Genomic DNA, 21,125 nt, shown 5'->3' with positions numbered 1-21,125 from the left:
TATTATTATATATTTTTTTGTCCCCCCTCCCTGCTTGATATATGGCAGGGAGGGGGGCTCTCCTTAAGCTGGTGGTCCAGTGGCATTGGCAGTTCAGTGGGGGGGAGATGGGGGCTGGCAGAGCTGTAACTTACCTTTTCTGCAGCTCCTGTCAGCTCTCTCCTCCTCCGCGCTGTCCGGTCAGCTCTTCTGTCAGCTCACACTGTAAGTCTCGCGAGAACCGCGGCTCTCGCGAGATTTACACTGGGAGCTGACCGAGGTGCTGAACGGACGGCGCGGAGGAGGAGAGAGCTGACAGGAGCTGCAGGAAAGGTAAGTAAATGCTCTCTGCAGCCCCCACAGCCCCCTGTCTGTATTATGGCAATGTAAATTGCCATAATACAGACTATTGACTCGAGTCAAAAAGGTGCTGAAAAACTTGGCTTATACTCGAGTATATACGGTATGTAAATACGTAAAAAAAAAAAAAATTAAAAAAAAATTAAAAATAAATAAATAAAAATATATAGATGTGTGTTATTTCGTTCTAACTGTATTGTGATATTAATATATATATATTTTTATCAAAATACACGTAGAACGAAATAATATATATATATATATCTATATACATAAATATATACGTATATATCACTATATATATACCTATATATAAATAAAAATATTTTTAAAAAATGATATATATATATACATATATATATATACACATATGTATATATATATATATATATATATATATATTAATTCTTCACATATATTTATGTAATATTTTTACATATCTAGGTATCCTAATTAATTACAATTAGCGGGACCTGCCTGACAACACATGCCGAAAGTATAGGGAATTTAATTTGCTAGCACTATATTTAACCCTATAACTTTCCAAGACACCATAAAACCTCTACATGGGGGGTACTGTTTTACTCGGGAGACTTCGCTGAACACAGATATTAGTGTTTCAAAACAGTAAAATGTATTACAACGATGATATCGCCAGTAAAAGTGAAGCTTTTTGCATTTTTCACGCACAAACAGCACTTACACGGACGATATTATTGCTGCGATACTTTTTACTGTTTTGAAACACAAATATTTGTGTTCAGCGAAGTCTCCCGAGTACAACAGTACCCCTCACGTACAGGTTTTATGGTGTTTTCAAAAGTTACAGCGTCAAATATAAGGCTTGTGTTTAATTTTTTTCACATTAAAATTCTACAGATTGCTTATGTTGCCTTTGTGACCCTATGGTAGCCCAAGAATGAAAATGACCCCTATGATGGCATACTATTTGCAATAGTAGACAACTCAAGGTATTGCAAATACCTTGTCTTTTGTCTCCAGTCTTTTTTAGTAGCCACTTAGTCACAAACACTGGCCAAAATTGGCGTTTTTTGCATTTTTCACACACAAACAAATACTAACGCTAACTTTGGCCAGTGTTTGTAACCAAATGGCTACTAAAAAAGACTGGACATACCCCATTTGCAATACCTTGGGTTGTCTACTATTGCAAATGGTATGCCATTATGGGTGTAAATTTATTTCCTGGGCTACTATATAGTCTCAAAGGCAATGTAACCAATCTGGCGAATTTCAATTTCAAATGTAACACGCTATATTTGACCCTGTAACTTCTCAAAACACCATAAAACCTGTACATAGGGGGTACTGTTTTACACGTGAGACTTTGCTGAATACAAATATGTGTATTTTATTGCAGTAAAAGCAAACAGTATTATGACATTGACGGTTAAAATGTCATGTAGAACTAAAAAAATAACAAAATTTCTTATTTTCTCCTATTGTTTTTATATTAAATTATGTTTCATAGCAATATATTTGATATTAAATGAAAGCCCTGTTTCTCCTGAATACAATGATATATAAGAAGGGGGGGGGTGCATTTAATATGAAAGAGGTGAATTACGGTTGGACAGACATATAGCGCAAATGCCAGGTTTTGTTTGCGTTTTGTTCTGTCCACAACATGTACACCAGTGTGAGGAAGGGTTACAGTGAGTGGGAACGGGATAGTGTGAGGGGGCATTATAAGGAGGGGTGACAGTGGGGGGAGTGCAGTGTGTGGAGGAGTGATAGTGTGGAAAGGCAGTGTGTGAAGGGGTGACAGTGTGTGTGTGGGGGGGGGGGGGGAGACTGTGTATTAGTGGTCAGCCATCTTTATTTTCTGCAGTAATTTATTCCCCGGGTGTCCGGTGGTCTCCCTTTCTGGTGGTCCAGTGGGCTAGCTCTCCTGTCTTCAGTTCTGCCCTTGCAAAGTTGCAGACTACGTGATAACTGTCTCGCAAGTGACAGACAGTTGCCATGGTAACCTACGGCAAAGCTCTGATTGGCTGAAATCACGAGACACCTATCACGTGGTCTGCAGCGCTGCACCTGGCAGAGCTGCAGGCAGGAGGTGCGGGTCTTTCTCTCTCTCTAGGCAAATAACCAAAATATACAATAGAAATATACAATGATGTAGTACATATGGACACCGTATATTAAATTGTGGGTAAATACACTCACACACGTTGATGAATAGTAGGAAGAACACAAATTGGTGTGTAAAAGATCTTTCTTCTCCTTGACCTCAAAATCACAGTCACATGTAAGGAGATACAGATAAAAACATAGCGCAAGACTGTATGTACTATGAACAGTTTTGATATAATATTGCACTCACAAGAATACAGTTAAATTGGGAACAACAAAAAAATGGACAAGACATGGAGTTGAAGGGTCCTCTAGAGCAGTGTCTTCAGCCAAATACACACTGCTTATTTGAAAGTGCTTCCAACCAATATTATTAAAAAAAATTTAAAAAGTAAAAACAGTGTGCAAGTCCTACTCATTTTGTCCGCTAATGCGTGAAATTTCTCAGGGTATCTAAAATCCTCCAGTGAAAGGGAAGTGGGGGGGCAGGGGGGGGGGGGGGGGTGGGAGGTGAGGGTATTACTCATTACATATCAAATAAATATATCAAAACAAAAAAAAGTTAAAAAAACATGATAAGTGTATATAATAGGATAACAGATAAATAGCAATATTGTATATGTTGTAGGAATAGAGGAAGAAAAGTTAGATAAAAAACATACAAGTAATAAAAATAAAAAATAAACTAAAAATGAAAACAAAAATGTATTTTAAAATTAGAAAATAAAAAATCTATCTCAAAAGAGAAAAAATAAAAAAATAAAAAGGAGGGAGCATTAAAAAAAAGGGGGGAGGGAGGAGACCTTTAAAGAAAACAAAAGTGGTCGAAAGCCTCACTTAAGGCTTCTGGCTGCATGATTTTAATTTGTGGATCCAAAACCCCTCCCTTTTTTATAATTTCATCATGATATCTCCCGAGTGGATTTGGGTTTAAATCTACTCGGGGGCTCATTTAAAATCGGATCTCTATAAATATTATTTTTTCTATCTTCCTCTTTCTTTTTTAGAAAAAATCCTTTCAAGGAGAATTTTCGGACAAATGTATTAATATTAATAAAAAATTTAAAAGGATTAGCATTTTTTAAGGAGCATATTTTAAACCTTTTTTCTAAAATTGTAGATTATGCTAACATAGTGTACTTATAATCTTAATTTTAGTAATGACAGGAGGTGAGTATTTTGCATTGACTTTCTTTACTTTAAAACTCCAGCAGCAAACAGGTCCCTCAAAAAACTTTAACCAATCAAAAACAGCCAGTCATCACATATATAAGTAAAGACAGCCCAAAACTCTTCCTATTTCTTTGATGTGAGCACAGCTAATCCATTCAACAGGAACAGAAACAGAAACAGTAGAACTTGAACTTCCTGATAACTTCTAAGTACCATATAGCGGTAAAGTAGGAGGATCCCAACTGTGTTCGGTGATGTTCATTCTGAAATAAACAAGAAACAAGTGAACTTGTAATGACCGTAATTCCACGTCTTATTACTTTAAATATCGACTATATACTATTCATAATGTCTTAATAAAGCCGTATATACAAACACTAATATAACATAGAGTAATCCAAGTACTAACTACATAACATTTAGAAAAAAATATATAAAATCCCTGTTCTACTTATAGCAAATTAAATTGTAGAAAAAACATATAAAACAAGTAGAACAAAATATAAGAAAGATAAAGGGGGGGGCAGAGCGCATAATATCCGTGAGAGATGCACCGTCGAAAAAGCATGAGTCACCGCTGTGCCCCGTACAGAGTGAGCGCCGAAACAAGATTTGATACCTGATTATACAGAATAAAGTGACTAGCGCACATAAATAAATATGTTTACCTTAAAAGATATATAATACAGGTTCTTTCTTAAAAGTGTCATTTTGCCTATATTAAATAAAAAAATACACATAGTGTGACCTGCATTTAAATAAATATTATGAATAGTGATGTCCCGAACGGTTCGCAGGTGAATAGTTCCTGGCGAACATAGCGTGTTCGCGTTCGCCACGGATGGCAAACATATGCGATGTTCGGTCCGCCCTCTATTTTTTTTTGTGTGGTATTTCAGCCAAATTTACTAATACTAAGTAAAAATGACTTACTATTAGTAAATTGTGCCCCTACTCACAATACCGCGAGTAGGGGCATGTCTATTAAACAGTGAGCAGCCTGTGGCTGCTCACTGTTAAAAAAAAAAAGGGTCCCCCCTCCCTGAGCGGGTGGGGGCCCTAAAGTAAAAAAAAGGGGGAGGACTTATTGTCCTCCCCCCTGGCCCCCACCCCTGAGCGGTGGGTGGGGCCCTAAATACCAATAGGGGGGACCTATTGTCCTCCCCCCCGGCCCCCACCCCTGAGCGGCGGGTGGGGGCCCTAAATACCAATAGGGGGGACCTATTGTCCTCCCCCTGGCCCCCACCCCTGAGCGACGGGTGGGGGCCCTAAATACCAATAGGGGGGACCTATTGTCCTCCCCCCTGGCCTCCACCCCTGAGTGGTGGGTGGGGGCCCTAAATACCAATAGGGGGGGACCTATTGTCCTCCCCCCGGGCCCCACCCCTGAGCGGCGGGTGGGGGCCCTAAATACCAATAGGGGGGGACCTATTGTCCTCCCCCGGCCCCCCACCCCTGAGCGGCAGGTGGGGGCCCTAAATACCTATAGGGGGGACCTATTGTCCTCCCCCCCGGCCACCACCCCTGAGCTGTGGGAGGGGGCCCTAAATACAAATAGGGGGGACCTATTGTCCTCCCCCCCAGCTCCCACTCCTGAGCGGTGGGTGGGGGCCCTAAATACCAATAGGGGGGGACCTATTGTCCTCCCCCCCCGGCCCCAACCCTTGAGCGGTGAGTGGGGGCCCTAAATGCCAATAGGGGGGGACCTATTGTCCTCCCCCCGGCCACCACCCCTGAGCGGCGGGTGGGGGCCCTAAAAAAAATGTCCCCCCCAGGTAACTAGGGGTCCCCAAACCCCTAGTCACCCCCTCTCCCCCCCAAAAAAATGGTCCCCCTACCTACCCCCCACACCCTAAAAATAATGAGGGGGAGTCAATAAAGCTAAAAACCTGTAAATTAATAAAAATAAACTTACCATTAGATGTCTTCTTTTTTCTAAAATCTTCTTTCTTCAACACCCAAAAAGGCCAAATAAAAAGCCAATATAACCGTCGCACTTTGTTCAAAAAAAAAAACGAGAGCAAAAAAAATTAATCCTTCTTCACCCTTCGAGGGCACGCGGCGTACTGAGCTCCGCAGGGCGGGTCAAGGCTTATAAAGCCTTGCCACGCCCTGCAATTAGGCTTAGAACACTCTGATTGGTTGGTTTAAGCCAATCAGAGTGCTCTGTGTCATTTTACACAGCGTGGGAAAATTCCAAAGAACTTTTCCACGCTGTGTAAAATGACACAGAGCACTCTGATTGGGTGGATTTCAAGCCACCCAATCAGAGTGTTCTGTGTCATTTTACACAGCGTGGGAAAGTTCTGTGGAATTTTACCACACTGTGTAATTTGACTCATAACACTCTGATTGGTGGATACAATTGATCTCAAAATCTATATTTAACCCTAACAGAGTTAGTGTTCTCATTTCAAAAATACATTTTGACTCTTGTAAACGTTTTTTTCCCCAAATCTTCTCCTCTCCAGTGGTTGCTTACTTTCTCTATTGCATAAAATTCCAATGTTCTAGGGTCTGAATTATGTTTTTCTAAAAAGTGTTTTGATACACTATGATTTATGAAACCTTTCTTAATGTTTCTGATGTGCTCACTAATTCTGATTTTAACAGGTCTAGATGTCTTCCCAACATACTGGTATTTATTTAATATAGGCAAAAAGACACTTTTAAGATAGAACCTGTATTATATATATTTTAAGGTAAATATATTTATTTATGTGCGCTTGTTACTTTATTCTGTACACGTGTTTCTTTAAGTGTAAACAGTGACATTACACTTGGTGATTTTTAGCAGCACTAGACACTTTCTTCTTATTTCAGCGCAGCTTTATTTATTCTACTTTTCCAAGATTCGATACCTGCCAAAGTAAAAATCCAACGTACCCATCGAGCAGGGGTAGTAGTAGAAACTGGTTTGTGTGGCCTTGTGTATGACACTAGAAGTTGACCCGTCAGGGCATCCCGTGAAGAAGTCTTAACCACACAAAGTTTAGGTTCCGTAGAATAAAATGGATAAAAAAACCTTAGTAGAATCGAACACTCCGTCCGGTGTGAAGGACAAACCATCAACATTGAAGGCCTGAACGTCTGCTACTCGCTGAAAGGATATTAGGCAAAGTAACATTGTAAGTTTCACTGAAAGTTGATGTAGGGACAGTGAAAAGTTGTCCGGCCAATCCCGAAAAAATCATAACACCAGGTCGACATCCCAAAGGCTCAAATATTTTGAAGCTGGAGGATGTGAAAGTCCAATAGCTCTCAGGAGTCTGCAAATCAGAGGATTTTGACCCACTGGGAGCTTTATTGACTCCCCCCTCATTATTTTTAGGGTGAGGGGGGTAGGTAGGGGGACCATTTTTTTGGGGGGGTAAAGGGGGTGACTAGGGGTTTGGGGACCCCTAGTCACCTGGGGGGGACATTTTTTTTTAGGGCCCCCACCTGCCGCTCAGGGGTGGGGGCCAGGGGGGAGGACATTAGGTCCCCCCCCTATTGGTATTTAGGGCCCCCACCCGCCGCTCATGGGTGGGGGCCAGGGGGAGGACATTAGGTCTCCCCCCTTATTGGTATTTAGGGCCCCCACCCGCCGCTCAGGGGTGGGGGCCAGGGGGGAGGACAATAGGTCCCCCCCTATTGGTATTTAGGACCCCCACCTGCCGCTCAGGGGTGGGGGCCGGGGGGAGGACAATATGTCCCCCCCTATTGGTATTTAGGGCCCCCACCCGCCGCTCAGGGGTGGGAGCCGGGGGGGAGGACAATAGGTCCCCCCCTATTGGTATTTAGGGTATATAGCCTTTTAAAAGAAAAAAGTTTTCACTTTAAGCTAATAGCAGTCAGTGTCCTTAAAGCGGGCGTAAGACCTTCAGCGTGTACTCTGCCAACCTCTGCAAGTGCACTTTGCCACTCATATCTGGTGTCACAATAGCGTGCCTTTAACCCCTTAAGGACCAAACTTCTGGAATAAAAGGGAATCATGACATGTCATACATGTCATGTGTCCTTAAGGGGTTAAAAAGAAAAAAGTTTTTCACTGTAAGCTAATAGCAGTCAGTGTCCTTCCAGCGGGTGTGTCAGGCCTTCAGCGTGTACTCTGCCAACCTCTGCCAGTGTACTTTGCCACTCATATCTGGTGTCACAATAGCGTGCCTTTAAAAAGTAAAAACTTTTTCCACTGTTATAGATTGAATAGCAGTTAGTTGTCTTCAAGCGGGTGTCGGGCCTACAGCGTGTACTCTGCCAACCTCTGCCAGTGCACATAGCCACTCATATCTGGCGTCACTATAGCATGCATTTAAAACCCAAAAACGTTTTCCACTGTTATAGATTGAATAGCAGTTAGTTGTCTTCAAGCGGGTGTCAGGCCTACAGCGTGTACTCTGCCAACCTCTGCCAGTGCACATTGCCACTCATATCTGGTCTCACAGTAGCTTGCACGCATAGTACCACTAATCCAAAAAAAAATGACAGGCAGAGGCAGGTCACCCCGCAGGGGCCATCGTGGTCATGGTGCTGTGATTCCCTTTTGCCCTAGAATAATGCCCAGTTTTTAGAGGTACCCTGAACTTCTGAGGACATAGTTGACTGGCTAACAGAGGACACCCAATCTTCTACAGCTTCCGCTCGGAACCTTGACGCACCATCCTCCTCCAGCTTAGCTTCAGGCACCTCTCAAGATACCACTCACCCGCCTGCCGCCACCACCAAAACTAGCACCACAGCCGCTTCACTTGGTATGTCAGAGGAGTTATTTATACATCCGTTTGAAGAAATGAGTGATGCGCAACCATTATTGCCAGAGGATGTAGATAACAGGGATATGTCTCAGGCAGGCAGCATTACACACATGGACGTACGGTGTGATGATGATGATGTTGTACCCGCTGCTGCTTCCTTTGCTGAGTTGTCAGATACAAGTAAAGCGGTTAATGATGACGATGCGTCCATGGATGTCACGTGGGTGCCCGCTCGGCAAGAAGAAGCACAGGGCGAAAGTTCAGATGGGGAGACAGAGAGGAGGAGGAGGAGGCAAGTTGGAAGCAGGGGGAGGTCGTCGCAAGGAGCTGGTGGCATAGTGAGACAGCATGCATCGGCACCCGGGGTCAGCCCGACAGCACGCCAATCAACGCGTGCTGTGTCCACCACCAGAATGCCGTCATTGCAGAGCTCAGCAGTGTGGCATTTTTTTTGTGTGTCTGCCTCTGACAACAGCGATGCCATTTGCAACCTGTGCCAAAAGAAACTGAGTCGTGGGAAGTCCAACACCCACCTAGGTACAACTGCTTTGCGTAGGCACATGATCGCACATCACAAACGCCTATGGGATCAACACATGAGTACAAGCAGCACACAAACTCAAAGCCGCCATCCTCCTCCTGGTCCAGCGTCTTCAGACACGTCAACCACTGCTGTCCTCCATGCCCCCTCTCAACCATCCGCCACTCCGTCTCTTGCCTTGAGCAGTTCCCGCTCATCTGCCCACACTCAGGTGTCTGTCAAGGACATGTTTGAGCGTAAGAAGCCAATGTCAGAAAGTCACTCTCTTGCCCAGCGTCTGACAGCTGGCTTGTCTGAACTATTAGCCCGCCAGCTTTTACCATACAAGCTGGTGGAGTCTAAGGCGTTCAAAAAATTTGTGGCTATTGGGATACCGCAGGGGAAGGTACCCGGACGAAATTTCTTTGCACAAAAGGCAATCCCCAACCTGTACTCGATTGTGCAAAAGGAAGTAATGGCATGTCTGGCACACAGTGTTGGGGCAAGGTTCCATCTGACCACTGATACCTGGTCTGCAAAGCATGGTCAGGGCAGGTATATCACCTACACTGCGCATTGGGTAAACCTGCTGACGGCTGCCAAGCATGGAATGCCCAGCTCTGCAGAGGAGATGGTGACACAGCCACGACTTGCAGGCAGGCCTGCTGCCACCTCCTCTACTCCTCCTACTCCATCCTCTTCCATAACCTCCTCGGCTGATTCCTCTTCTGCTGCTGCGTCTTGCTCCACATCAACGGCACCCCCCCCAGCTCCCCAGGTACTATTCCACATCCCGGATACGGCAGTGTCACTCCGTCTTGGGTTTGACTTGCTTGAAAGCAGAGAGTCACACCGGACAAGCACTCCTGTCTGCCCTGAACGCATAGGTGGAAAAGTTGCTGACTCCGCAGCAACTGTATATCGGCAAAGCGGTTTGTGACAACGGAACAAATTTGTTGAGGCATTGAAGTTGGGCAAGTTGACACATGTGCCGTGCATGGCACATGTGTGTAATCTGATCGTACACCGCTTTGTGCATAAGTACACAGGCTTACAGGACGTCCTGAAACAGGCCAGGAAGGTGTGTGGCCATTTCAAGCATTCCTACACAGCCATGGCTCACTTTGTAGATATCCAGTGGCGAAACAACATGCCAGTGAGGCGCTTGATTTGAGACAGCCTGACACGTTGGAATTCAACACTCCTAATGTTCGACTGCCTGCTCCAACAAGAAAAATATTTGTATGACCGGAGTGCTAGGACAGCCTCTGGGGAGCTGGGAATTTTTTTGCCACGTTAATGGACGCTCATGCGCAATGCCTGTAGGCTCATGCGTCCTTTTGAGGAGGTGACAAACCTAGTCAGTCGCACCGAAGGCACCATCAGTGACATCATACCATTTGTTTTCTTCCTGGAGCATGCGCTGCGAAGAGTGCTGGATCAGGCCATAGATTAGCGTGAAGAGGAAGAGGAAGAGTTGTGGTCACCATCACCACCAGAAACAGCCTTATCAGCATTGCTTGCTGGACCTGCGGCAACGCTGGAAGAGGATTGTGAGGAAGAGGAGTCAGAGGAGGAATGTGGCTTTGAGAAGGAGGAGGAAGACCAACCACAACAGGCATCCCAGGGTGCTCGTTGTCACCTATCTGGTACCCGTGGTGTTGTACGTGGCTGGGGGGAAGAACATACCTTCATTGAGATCACTGAGGAGAAGGAATGGGAAATGAGTAGCTTGGCATCCAACCTTGTGCAAATGGGGTCTTTCATGCTGCCGTGCCTGTTGAGGGACCCTCGTATAAAAAGGCTGAAGGAGAACGACCTGTACTGGGTGTCCACGCTACTAGACCCCGGGTATAAGCAGAAAGTGGCGGAAATGTTACCAAATTACAACAAGTCGGAAAGGATGCAGCATTAGCAAAATAAATTAAAACGTATTTCACAGCACAACGGGAATCTAACAGGGGAAGAGGTGAAAGTAATCCTCCTCCTCCCACGACCACGCCAGCAAGGACAGGACGCTTTAAAGACGTGTTGTTGATGGAGGACATGCAGAGCTTTTTAATTCCTACGCATCGCCACAGCCCTTCTGGATCCACCCTCAGAGAATGACTCGACCGACAGGTAGCAGACTACCTCACCTTAACTGCAGATATCGACACTCTGAGGAGCGATGAACCCCTTGACTACTGGGTGTGCAGGCTTGACCTGTGGCTTGAGCTATCCCAATTTGCGATAGAACTTCTGGCCTGCCCCGCTTCAAGTGTCCTGTCAGAAAGGACCTTCAGTGCAGCAGAAGTCGCCTAGGTCAAAAAAGTCTAGATTACCTCACCTTTATTAAGATGAATGAGGGATGGATCCCGAGGGATGGATCCCTGACAGTGGGCGATACATTCGACTAAAAAAGGCCTGATGAGATGAGCTGCCTTGAGCTAAAAATGGTCCACACGCTGCGGCATTTTAGCTCTGAATGCCGGTTGACTTGCGTGACTTATCCGCCACCAACTAGGGTTCAAGCCACAATGTTTTAGGGCACTTTCTGCCTGGGAAACAAACATCAATTTTTCTGGCCGCTGCTACAGCAGCGGCTGCAACAATACCTAATTTTTCAGGCATGTGTACATGCCTAATTTTTCGGGCCTCTGGTGCTGCACTGTGGCTTCAAAAACCAAATCCAAAATAAGGCACATAACAGGGATTAAACTGATAGGAATAGTACTACTTAACACACCACTCCTATCTGGTGGCACATTAGAGTGCACGCGCAGTGCCCCAAATTTGAAGTAGGAGGACCGACCAAGCATCTTTTTCCATCTCCTGCTTCCTAAAATCGATGCCATATACACGTCCCCTGTTAGGGCACCAGCTCATTATTCTCTTGGGCACCAGCTCGTTATTCTCTTTTTCACTTCACTAGGGACACTTTACTGCACTATGGGCACTTAGACCCACTCTTTGTCTTGCACAGTGTTATTCCTAGCCAGCATCTGTGATGGGAAATCAGGCAGTCATCTAAACGTTTAGATTGAGCTTTAGCTTAGAACACCCTTGAAGGTGTTTAAGGAGATTAGGGCTAGTTTAGAGGATTCTTCTTAGACCTCTCTGAGTCTTTATAGCCCTTCTACCTATCCAACATTTCTGGAAACTAGCTAAGAGAAAGGGTGGCTGTTTGTCTGTGATACATTTTACTTTATATCACCTTATTGACACTTTATCACTCCGGTCTCCATACTCTCTGCCTATACACATCTATTTAGAGGGAATTTCCTTGCCCCTGCCAATATTATATAATAGGTAATAGTATTAACATTATTACACAATTAGCCACTATAGGGGAATGAGTATAGTATCCCTTTGTTATTTATAAATGATACAATAAAGACTTTTGTCCATTACTCAATTTACTTTAACAAAGGGTACTAACCACGGTATTAGGAAGCATTACTCTACTTTCCCTTTCTCCCTCTATTATACACCTATGCTCACTAGGATTTGTAGGTATCACTTTATTATAGTTGTCTAACCTTTTCCTATGCCAGTTTTAGATCTCCTTCTTGGGAGATTTTTTCTTTTTTCAGTTTATTAGCATACTTTCGGGGACCCTTGGTGTTGTACGTGGCTGGGTGGAGGAAGAGCCCTTTAATGACATCAGTGAGGACAAGGAACGGACATGGCTAGCTTGGTATCCAACCTTGTGCAAATGGGGAGTTTGCTGTTGTGCAAATGGACTGTTTGCGGTTGTTTGTGGTGCGTTAAACGGTCTGTCACTGTGTCTGTCACGTTTGGTCTGTCACTGTGAAGCGGGCGTAACCCTTACACTACCTGATCGATACAACATCATACAGTAGGCCCCCCCCCTCATTATTTTTATGGCCCCCACGCACCGCTCACGGGTGGGGGCGGGCGGGAGGATAGTAGCCCCCCCCCATTGTGATTTATGGCCCCCACCCACCGCGCAGGGGTGGGGGCCGGGGGGGAGGACAGTAGCTCCCCCCCCCTTATCCTTATTTACTGAATATTCCCCTGTATAACAATGTTTGGCATTTAGTGAATATTCCCTATTCTGCTCTGTGTCAGTGTGTATCAGGGTCTCTGAGGACAGGTGTCAATCCATATCTGCCAAGTGACCCTATGTAGGGGGAACAGTCCCTATTCTGCTCTGTGTCAGTGTGTATCAGGGGCTCTGAGGACAGGTGTCAATCCATATCTGCCAAGTGACCCTATGTAGGGGGAACAGTCTCTATTCTGCTCTGTGTCAGTGTGTATCAGGGTCTCTGAGGACAGGTGTCAATCCATATCTAAAACAATATACACACTCTAATAAACTGTGCAGAAACAATATAGAAAATAGATAAATAAATAAACTTAACTCAATGACAGCTTCCCAACGGCAACTTTCCACATAGGTGCCAAAATAGAACAAATGGATACACAAATAGGGGAAAACGCTGTCTGAACCTATAAAAAAAATAATGTAACATAGTGAAGACTGTTACAAGTATGCAATAACAGACACGTTCTTGAGTGCACTCACAAGATGTAGGTAGGAAAATCGCTTTGAAATTACCACCACCTACTCCTGTAGGGGGGTCACACTTAGAATCCACTGGATATAATGGATATTAAAATCCGGAAACCAAAGGTAAAGCAGGAACAAAGTATGGTAGAAAAAAGGTATTTATTCTTGGATACAATAAAAAAAGGCACTGGTCCAACGCGTTTCGTTCAATCAGAACTTCATCAGGGACCTCTCAAGTTAAAATAATGATACAAATACCATACATAAAAATTCCCGCTATACCCTCCCTCTTCCCACAGTCCCAATATATAGGACAGCTATTGATCCCATTGGTGGTGTGGTGGGTGTGTTCGAACTTGGTTCTGGATTCATCAACAGCTTGCCGACTCACAGCTGATCGTCGTGTTCTTTTCCCGCTTCTCGGGTTTCCAAGACGTCGCCGGAAGTGACGTCTGCGTTCCAAATCGCACTTCCGTGCGTTCCAGCTGTTATTTCGCGTCCACAAGTAAAGTGGTCTTTGTGAGTCCCCATAATAATGGATGCACATGCGTAATGGGCAAAAAGCCATACTTAGACATAATTGGTCAGTATCTTGCTACTAACACTCCACATTGGAAAAAAGAAAAAAGTATCAATATCAAAACATCAAAACATGAATTGAAATGATATCAAAAACACAATCACCTCATATTTAATTAATTTAGTGTCTATTTTCAATAGTTATAAACCCTTTAATCCAATGCATGAATATTAAAGGATATATATAGTGATAATAATCCTAATATGCACTCTAAATATAGAATAAGTGAAAAATATAAATAAAACATACAAACACTAATAATAATTAGCATAAAATAAATTTTAGACGAAAATACTCCATATAACTCAAACAATAATTATGATACTACAAATCCCTAATATTCAAGGAAACAAATCAAATCAATATCCACATTCAACCCCCTCGGCTCCAGTGTCTGTAAACAGTGTATCCAATAGGTTTCTTTCTGTCGAAGTTGTTTTAATCTATCCCCTCCTCTCCAGTGAGGGGGGATGTGTTCAATGCCTTTACACAAAATTTTTTTTAAATTAAATGCAGGACATGACTGACAGTGCAATGGAACCGAGTGGGTTGTGAGACGCTTTTTAATATTATTCAGATGCTCCATGAATCTAACTTTTAGCAATCTCTTAGTGCGTCCTACATATTGCTTGCCGCACGGACATTGCAGCAGATAAACTACAAAGTCCGTGCGGCAGCCAATCAAGGATTTAATTGGGAATGATCTCCCTGTGATGATACTCTGAAAGGTATCAGAATCTGGTAGCGAGGCCGTGCCACATGCCACACACCCTCTACAACCTCTAAAACCCTTTATGATAGTGCTGGGGATTGGTTTATGGATAGGTTTAATATAACTTGGTGCTAGCATATTCTTCAGATTTTTGTTCTTCCTATAAATCATTCTTGGATTGTCTGGCAACAATTGTCCCATAACGGGATCATTTTGAAGAATAGGCCAATGTTTCCGAAATATTTTCTTAATTTCATTGTGCTGGGTATTAAATCTTATCTTAAATGCAAAATTTAATTTAGATGTTATATTCCTCTTAGATTTATCCGTATCCTTAAGTAGCTCATCTCTCTCACTAGTGCCAATAATTCTCATCTCTTTCTCTATACTATTTTTGTTATAGCCTCGTTTGATTAATTTTTGTTTGATATAGCCCGCCTGAGTTTGGAATTCTTGAGGTATAGAACAGTTGCGCTTGACTTTAGTTAGTTGACTTTTGGCTATTCCTCTCTGATTGAACGAAACGCGTTGGACCAGTGCCTTTTTTATTGTATCCAAGAATAAATACCTTTTTTCTACCATACTTTGTTCCTGCTTTACCTTTGGTTTCCGGATTTTAATATCCATTATATCCAGTGGATTCTAAGTGTGACCCCCCTACAGGAGTAGGTGGTGGTAATTTCAAAGCGATTTTCCTACCTACATCTTGTGAGTGCACTCAAGAACGTGTCTGTTATTGCATACTTGTAACAGTCTTCACTATGTTATATTAATTTTTTATAGGTTCAGACAGCGTTTTCCCCTATTTGTCAATCCATATCTGCCAAGTGACCCTATGTAGGGGGAAAAGTCTCTATTCTGCTCTGTGTCAGAGTGTATCAGGGATCATTAGGATAGGTGTCAATCCATATCTGCAAAGTGACCCTATATAGGGGGAACAGTCCCTATTCTGCTCTGTGTCAGTGTGTATCAGGGTCTCTGAGGACAGGTGTCAATCCATATCTGCCAAGTGACCCTATGTAGGGGGAACAGTCCCTATTCTGATCTGTGTCAGTGTGTATCAGGGATCATTAGGATAGGTGTCAATCCATTTCTGCCAAGTGACCCTATGTAGGGGGAACAATCCCTATTCTGCTCTGTGTCAGTGTGTATCATGGTCTCTGAGGACAGGTGTCAATCCATATCTGCCTAGTGACCCTATGTAGGGGGAACAGTCCCTATTCTGCTCTGTGTCAGTGTGTATCAGGGATCCTTAGGATAGGTGTCAATCCATATCTGCCAAGTGACCTTATGTAGGGGGAACAGTCCCTATTCTGCTCTGTGTCAGTGTGTATCAGGGATCCTTAGGATAGGTGCAATCCATATCTGCAAGTGACCCTATGTAGGGGGAACAGTCCCTATTCTGCTCTGTGTCAGTGTGTATCAGGGGCTCTGAGGATAGGTGTCAATATGTCATATGTCAGGTGTCAATCCATATCCATTGTGATTTAGGAATGTTAGCTGATTTATGCCCTTTATGGATTAAAACCAGACTCTGCATCAACTGTGTAATTTTCCATGGGAGTTTTGCCATGGATCCCCCTCCGGCATGCCACAGTCCAGGTGTTAGTCCCCTTGAAACAACTTTTCCATCACTATTGTGGCCAGAAAGAGTCCCTGTGGGTTTTAAAATTCGCCTGCCCATTGAAGTCTATGGCGGTTCGCCCGGTTCGCCGGTTCGCGAACGTTTGCGGAAGTTCGCGTCCGCCGTTCGCGAACCGAAAATTTTGTGTTCGCGACATCACTACTTATAAACTCTGCTATAAATTATTGTAATGGATTTTATATGTCTATATTTATTTTTATATAATAAATATCTAAAACGACAAAACGTTATTGCTTCCAAGACAATCCTTATTTGTATATTGTATAGAGGATCTCTTACTAACTATATAAAATAATGGCTAAGACATCTGTATGGTTAGCCCTGCTAAGTTCTATGCTTTAAGACATTATAGTGGTAAATAAGGGAACCAGCCATGGCTACAGAGGGGAGGAGTTATGATGACGAGGAAGAAGTAGTTTTGATGATGAGAGAGGACGGGTTCCGATGACGAGGAAGAAGGAGTTTTGATGATGAGAGAGGAGGGGTTCTGATGATGAGAGAGGAGGGGATCTGATGATGAGGGGGAAGGAGTTCTGATGACGAGGCATTACAGGTTCCGATTACGATGGAGGAGGGGTTCCGATGACGAGCGAGAAATAGTTCTAATCAAGAGGGAGTAGGGGTTCCGATGATTGCCGCGCTGTCAGGGGAAACGCATTCTGATAGGGAAGTGAATGTTACAGAACACTGGCGGCAGCTAGTCCTCTACAGGGAGAGCATTCAGCATGCTGCCATACCTGCACTTCATGGTTTGCCAGTCTCCTCATGATCCTGCTCTTCCCTCCCACCCATGCTGCTCTCAGTGGTAATCGGAAAAAGATCTGTGAAAGAGGCACACACAGGGAAAGGGATCCCCTGGACTGCAAGGAAGGGGAGGCATGACTGCTGCCACACAGTAAGGGGTGTGGACTGATGGGATACAATTGTGGCAATATGGGGGACAGTATAAGTATGTATGCTAGGGGAGGGTACTCACCATTCCTGAAAGAAGGCTGGAACAGGTTTTTCCCTATTGTTTCCCTTCTTTCCATATACTACACAAAAAAAAAAAAAAAAAAGGAAAATTTCAGGAGATTTTATTATTGCCTTACCTGATTGTTGATTTTAAGATGGCTGCAGTGTCTAAGGATGCCCTGATTGGGATGCTGCAGGCTTACCGTTCGTCTCATGGAGCTGGCTCTCTGGCTGAAGTAATGGCCAGTTTACCCCAGGAGGTGAGAGGAGAGGACCTGCGGGATACTGAGAGCCCATCGCTGGCGAGTGGTAGGAGGCCTAGGCGGTCTAGGCCTCCTACTCGTCTTTCTCCAAGCCCAGTGAGACGAGGTGGCGGTGAGGTGGCTGTTCCGGTCGGGAGAAGCACCAGGATCGTTGATGGCGTGGTGAGCGGTGGATCCCGGGCTGCCAGGAGGCGGCCGCGGGCTGCAATGATGTCGGTGAGTCGGGCCCAACATGGCGGAGCGCGGGAAGAGCGCTCGAGGAGTCCTCCTTCTCTTCCGGCCGCACCGGAAATGACGCGCTCACTCAGGATGGCGGGAAAGAGCGTGGTCGCGCCGGCAGTGACGGGCAAATGCCGCGAAACCCGGAAGTGGGGCAGAGGAACCCGGAAGTGGGGCAAAGTCGGCGCAGAGAGGCTCGGGAGAGCCAGGAAAGAGCCTCAATATGTGAAGGAAGGCACCGGAGAGGCAATATGGCGGGGGGTCGGCCCCTGGCTGCTGAAGGACGTGGAGGAAGCAGCAGAATGGTCACTACCAGCAACCCATCTGGTAGTGGACCCAGCAACTGGCGGACCGGCCGGAGTACTGCTGACCCACAGGATTCGGAGTCTGGATCCCACGAATCAGATGACCAGGACCAGCAAGAAGATGGTGGCGACTGCCCTGGAGAGCGGGCTCACGTGGCAGCTCCTGTCAGCGGTGAGTTGGCCTGCGCTAGCGCTTGGGGTAGCCTAGCTGGGGGGTCACATCAGGAGCAAGGGGACTTGTTGCGCCTGCTTAGAGAGGTAGTAGATAGGTTGCCTCCCGCTGCGCACAGTGAGACCCATAGGGAGGTGGTACCTAGGTTGCCACCCGCTGCGCACAGTGAGACACATAGGGGCCTGGGGGTGCAGGCCCCAGCAACGCCGGCATGGGGAGGGGTGTTCCACCCTCCGCTACCTGGCTGTGCATTGTCTACTTTGGGCATGCATGTCCCAGTAGAGACATGTGATAAAATTTTAAAAGGAGAGTTTGTAGATTTTCTCTCACTGGTCCCTCCGGAGAAGGATTCTGTAGATAGGCCACGTCGTGGCGATCCCCAGGACACGGAGAAGAGCAAACAACTCCCACGGACATTTGGGAATTGGTTGCAAGGTTTTGCCGTGTTCGCTACTATCCTGACCAAGAGTTTTCCGGACCGGGCACCTGCCTTGTTCGGCTACCTAGACCTTATTTGGGGTGCATATAAGGTTTATGGTGGTCAGAGCTGGTACCGGTATGACCAGCAGTTCCGCCAAAAGATGGCGGCGTGTCCAGGGTTAGATTTTAGTACCCAGGATGGTAGCCTATGGCTGCTGATCATGACTCCCAGTCGTCCTTCCCCCTTTTCAGGAGCAGCCGGGGCTCCTTCAGGGGCACCGGCTGGTCCAAAGAAAGGAGTGTGCTGGCTCTTTAACGAGAGCCACTGCAGGTGGTACTCCTCCTGCCGTTTTAGGCATGAGTGCTCGCATTGTGGAGGGGCTCACCCCGCTATGCGGTGCTTTAAGAAGGCGAGGCAGCCTGTGCCTAAGGCGGGGGGGCGAGACGACGGGTCAAAGGGGGAAGACCCCAGTGAGCGTGGCAAGGATGTTGCCGTGGCTCGAGCTTTACCCTAGACGCCACGATGCAGTGGTGCTGGGGGAAGGGTTTTCCATGGGTTTTTGGATCCCTTTTGTTTTTTCCCCAGAGCCACGTTGGGCTGACAATCTCCGGTCAGTCAAGGGCAGGGAGCCCCTGTTGGGCGCAAAGTTGGCTAAGGAGACAGCGATAGGTCGCATGGCTGGGCCATTCGATTTTTCCCCTTTTTCTAACTTACGGGTCTCCCCTTTGGGACTTGTCCCAAAAAAGGAGGCTGGCTCTTTTCGGATGATTCATCACTTGTCCTACCCGGCTGGGAGTTCAGTGAATGATGACATTGACAGAGAGTTCAGCAGGGTCCGGTATGCCTCCTTTGATCGGGCGCTGTCGCTGGTTAGAAAAGCGGGAGTAGGGGCACTCATGGCAAAATCTGATATTGAATCGGCATTCCGGTTATTGCCGGTTCACCCGGAATGTTTTCACCTTCTGGGTTGTCAGTTTCAAGGGTCATATTTTTATGACATGTGCCTTCCCATGGGTTGTGCCATTTCCTGTTCCTATTTCGAAATGTTTGCTTCATTTTTGGAATGGGTAGTTGTTCAGTTCTCAGGTATTGCGTCAGTTACGCATTATCTCGATGATTTTTTGTTTGTGGGTCCTCGGGAGGGGGTGGAGTGTGCCCAGTTATTGTCGGCGTTCCGGGCAGTGGCGCACAGGTTTGGTGTGCCGGTGGCGGAGCAGAAGACAGAGGGGCCGCTTACCAAATTGTCGTTTCTGGGTATCGAAATCGATTCGATTCGTATGATTTTTCGCCTTCCCGACGAAAAATTAGTGGTTCTGTTGAGGATGGTAGATCTGGTAAAAGGGGCTAGGAAGGTCCAGCTCAGAACGTTACAGGTGTTGCTGGGTCATCTAGCGTTCGCTTGTCGCGTTCTACCTATGGGTCGTGCTTTCTGTCGACGCCTGTCGTTGGCGACGGTTGGTATCAGGGAGCCACATCATTACATCAGAGTCACGGCCAAGCTGCGGGCTGACTTACAGGTATGGAGTTCCTTCCTAAGCAAATATAATGGGCGGTCGTGCTGGTTGCATGAAGCGGTGTCGAATTCAGAGCTGAATCTCTTCACTGATGCGTCTGGGTCAGTCGGTTTTGGGGCCTTTTTTAGGGGCAAGTGGTGTGCTGCGGCGTGGCCTCCAGAATGGCGTGAGTTACCTGTTATGCGTAACCTTACCTTCCTGGAGCTTTTTCCCATAGTAGTGGCCCTGGCATTGTGGGGTGAGAATCTGCGGGATCAGGTGGTGGTTTTTCACACGGACAATATGAGTGTTGTCCATGTGATTAACCGATCGTCTTCTGCGTCTCCTCCTGTTCTGGCTCTCTTGCGGCATCTGGTGTTGCTTAGTTTGCAATTTAATGTGTGGATGCAGGCCCGGCATGTACCGGGGGAGCTGAACGTGGTAGCTGACTCTCTTTCTCGGTTTCAGTGGGACCGGTTTCGGGAGTCGGCTCCAGAGGCGGATCGCGAGGGTCTTCGCTGCCCTTCCTACTTATGGGACCTAATTTCGGAGGTTTGATGTCCTTGGTGTCGGACTCCTTGTCAGCTCCTACTTGGAAGGCATACAGGTCGGTATGGGTGGGTTGGTTGGCTTTGGTGGATGGGTCAGTGAGGCTGTCCGTGAGGTGGATGGGTCAGTGAGGCTATGCGAGGTTGGAGGAGTCGGAGAGGTCCGGACCGACGTCAGCCGATCTCCTTCGATTTGCTGGGCCAATTGTTGACGGCTCTTCAGGCCGTCTGTGTATCACCAGGTGAGTGTCTGCTGTTTCAGGTGGCATTCTCCTTTTGCTTCTTTGGCGCGCTTAGAGTGGGGGAGCTGGTGGCCCCTTCCCGGCAGGCGACCCCCCCTTTACTGCTGTCGGATGTCCGCTGGTCTGACATGTTTGTGGACTTGCATATCCGTAGGTCTAAGACGGATCAGTCGGCAAGAGGCATGTGGTTGCGTGT

Source organism: Pelobates fuscus, chromosome 2, assembly GCF_036172605.1.
Source record: "Pelobates fuscus isolate aPelFus1 chromosome 2, aPelFus1.pri, whole genome shotgun sequence".
Classification (NCBI taxonomy): domain Eukaryota; kingdom Metazoa; phylum Chordata; class Amphibia; order Anura; family Pelobatidae; genus Pelobates; species Pelobates fuscus.
This window is presented reverse-complemented; position numbering follows the sequence as displayed.